The sequence below is a fragment of the Aristolochia californica genome, unplaced genomic scaffold (genome assembly GCF_029961685.1).
Source record: "Aristolochia californica isolate CCGP_79_NKW_82.1479 unplaced genomic scaffold, dmAriCali1.0.hap1 SCAF_403, whole genome shotgun sequence".
Taxonomy (NCBI): domain Eukaryota; kingdom Viridiplantae; phylum Streptophyta; class Magnoliopsida; order Piperales; family Aristolochiaceae; genus Aristolochia; species Aristolochia californica.
Window position 1 is genome coordinate 18,696 of NW_027182108.1, and position 3,805 is coordinate 22,500.

The window sequence follows — 3,805 nt, forward strand, 5'->3', positions numbered from 1 at the left end:
TTGGGTACCAGAAATAGATTCATGATTTGATCCATTCTCTATGAATGAGATAAAGACAGAATAATCCGGAACAGTATCGAGTTGGTTTTTATTTTAGCACTTAACTTATTTCATTGATTCCACCATTGTTCAAAAAAGGATTCACAGAGAAGAGGGAGCTCTTGTTAGTGTTAGTAGAATTAGTAGAATACGATTGAAGTGCGTAAAGGGCATTGTATAAGTATATCCAGATATAGCTATCTAGTTATCTGCATATCCCCTCTTTTCGGGGTGCTATATGCGAATTTCCAATTTAGATTCAACTTATTCAATAGAAAAATATTCAATGCAAAATTCAAGCACGACAATTCCCTATAAGATAAGGTGGATAGGACTAGGTATGCGTGTAACAATTTATGTTCGAGGGTTTACATATACACATATATGTTGTTATAATTGAAATTGAAAACAATTGATACTGATTAGTCGTGTATCAACTTTTTTGTTTTCTTATGTTATTAATTTAATTATTAAGGTAAGGAAAGAAAACGTTAGATCAAAATCCAAGAACTGTTCATGAATTCACAGGAAATAATTAATGGCTCCAATTTACTCTGAATTTTGGACTCTGTGCCTAGAAATATCTTTTTTCTGTTTCAATATAAAAAAAAATATTATGTTTTGAAACACTATACAATCAAGAGAACCCTGGACCCAGGGATCCCTTTTGGAAAGGGATAAAGAAACCCGTTTTAAAAATCCAACTCAAACCAAAAAAAGGTTGAGTAACCCCCCCCCCCCAAAAAAAAAAAAAAAAGAAAGAGTTAGGTCTATTTTGGATCATTTTGGCGGCATGGCCGAGTGGTAAGGCGCGGGACTGCAAATCCCTTTCTCCCCAGTTCAAATCCGGGTGTCGCCTGATCAACAAAAGAAAAGCTTCGGAATACCTTATCCTTCTATGCTAATAGAACTCACATATGCTAATAGAACTCACAAAATTCTTGCCTGACAGAAGCATGACTAGGGTTGTAGATACTGTATTTTAAGAATACAGAGGTTCTATAAAAAAAAAAGACTTGAATTTTTATCATTTGGTTATGGTTAAAATCGGGTATCAATATGAAAAAAAACCGATTTATGACTGATTACTGGTTGGTTCGGGCTATTTCTTTGTATTTGATTTATCAATCGAATCGATAGTAAAACTGAAATTGTGAGATTCAGAACTACGAAAGTCAGATACCTAAAATCGGGGTAGCCGAAGGAAAGGGGGTTCGGTTCCTAAATGTAAATCCAATCCTTGCTTCTATTCTAGGATCTGAGGGAGATTATAGGAAGCACTATCAATACTTCCTAATTACCCTACCTTACTAGGGTGGTGCCCACTGACTGAGTCTTGAATTAAATTGGGTAGGTTGGTGGGGAATCAAATTGGGAGTTGCGGAAAGGGCTAAGGATAGTTTGTATTTTGTATCCAGACTCACGAGAATCCCTGAGTACTTACTCAGGTATCCAATCAATATTGGATTGGATGGGTAATCAACTCTTAACTATAACTATTATAGTTATAGAATAACTAACTATTCTATATCTATATTATAGAATATAGAATCTAATTTTCTAATAAAAGTTGAAAAATACTTCTCCGTTTTTTGTAACACCCTGCCAAGAACGTAATGGGGTGTCCCCCGATTGTTTCACAGAAAGAAACAGAGACAGTAAGACTTGGGGGGTAGATAGAGGTATGTGATAGATAGTTAAGATAGTTATCTTTTACATCTTTATGGTATATATATATATTCTATTTATATTCCATTTTTTTTTCTTATGCTTATGAAAGCTAACAAAACAAACAATGGGTCTTACTATTCCTACATCTTTCATTAGTAACATTCCTTTAAGATCTCCAAGGGTAGTTGTATATCTTGCTTTTGCTTACTGCTTTCCGATTCGACCGGAGATCCTTGTAATTAGAGTATAGGAACTCTTGTATTCATTGGATTGGTTCATCAATAGCGTTAGAGCAAAATGCCATTTTGACTCTGCACCATTGATTCCACTATTATTAGTGATTAATAATGGAATAATTCCTTCATATTCATAGAGATCGGGGAGATAATTTACATGGATATAGTAAGTCTCGCTTGGGCTGCTTTAATGGTGGTCTTTACGTTTTCCCTTTCACTCGTAGTATGGGGAAGAAGTGGACTCTAGGGGTACTACTAATTAAGTTGAGTAATCAAATTGGATCAATGGTGCTTATGTTTAATGGACCGTTCCGCGAAGCGTTTTAAGATAATCCATTTCAAAAATTCTAGGGTAATCCAGTAATATATGAACAATGATCTTTCGATCAATATTTGAATGATTTGATTCTGATGTTGTTCGTATTTCGAAACTCAAAGGAATGCGCATGATAGGAAATTTTTCCAGCCGAACTCTTCCTATTCCTAAATATAATATTCGATTTCGATGAACCCGCTCTTACCATAATTATGGATATTACAATGAGGAGCAACCAACCCCTATTTTTTTATTTGTTTTTCCCTCTTGACTGTTCAAAGAGGAAGTACTGCTACTATTACGTGGATACGTACTTTCTACTGGAGATGCCATAGACGTAGTGGTTGTTCAAAGGGGTACTACGCATAATAAGATCTTGCGTCGGGTGATCCGTGCTCACTTAAGTTTTATACTTCTAGGAATCCTATTTATGCTTTATTGACTCACCTCATGTCATGGCTCAAGCATGAAAAATGGGTGGTGTTTACTACTTATACTTATTTTTCAAATCCGAAGAAGTGACTATAGAACTCCGTGGGGTATCTGTTAACGGCCCAATCAATTACTTCATTTATATGGATAGATATTGTATCTAGTCTATATCAAACCCATCCATTTTTTGAATTTATACAATACAACTTTATACATGCAATACAATATTTTTACAATATAATAATAGATAGTGTGGTAGAAAGAACTATATGAACCTTTCTACTACACCATCTATTATACTGTTGATTCCAGTTCTCTAATTTCATTTAAGACTTGGAATTGGAATCCCTTTTATTTCGTCAATCATTGATAAGAGCTAATAAGTCAAGTTTAATTCTAATCATTTTGACTGACTGTTTTTACGTAGATGATAAGTAAAAAAGCAGTAGGAACTAAAATGAACAGCGCAGTCGCAATAAATGCGAGAATATTGACTTCCATAATCTCATCGTTTTTTTTTGCTTCGCAATAACTCGGGATCTAATCCCATAGAAAAAAAAAAATAAAAATAAAAAGATTTCTCCTGTAAATTCAATGGGTGCATCCTGATGGTTGATACTGAATCGGATCAATATTCAATATTATATTATGAATATGAATAACAATATCTGATCTATTAAATCGATTCATCGTCGAGAATTGAATAGTATAACATAGGAAGATCTTTTATCCATACCGAATCAAAAATGGGATTCCTGATCTAATCAAGAATCCCATTGAATTTCTCATCTTTTTTTTTTTCATTCTTTAGTTTCTAAAATCTATCATCTTCTTTATAAGAATCATCCGACGAGGTATCATCTGACCTGTGTTCTGTTGCCGGCCTTCCATTGGTAACAGACCTAAACAGTAGGAGTGAAATGGAAAGGGGGAGGAGTTAAGCTCGAAGCGAAGTTTTCGTAATGATCTAATCCTCCTGGAAGGCAGAGAAATGTGATAAAGGTATGGGTATGGGATGGGTCTCGATATAAAAAAAAAGATCTAATATTCCGACAAATTCTTTCTTTATTGATTTTTCTCCTTCTTCGATGAAACCCTAAAATAAAAATAT

At 34.3% G+C, this 3,805-nt stretch overlaps 1 non-coding gene across 1 annotated transcript; it reads left to right on the forward strand.

The window, feature by feature from the left end:
• Nucleotides 1-826: 826 nt before the first annotated feature.
• Nucleotides 827-898, forward strand: TRNAC-GCA (transfer RNA cysteine (anticodon GCA)). Its single transcript has one exon. It is a non-coding gene; the product is annotated as a tRNA-Cys (tRNA).
• Nucleotides 899-3,805: the final 2,907 nt, after the last annotated feature.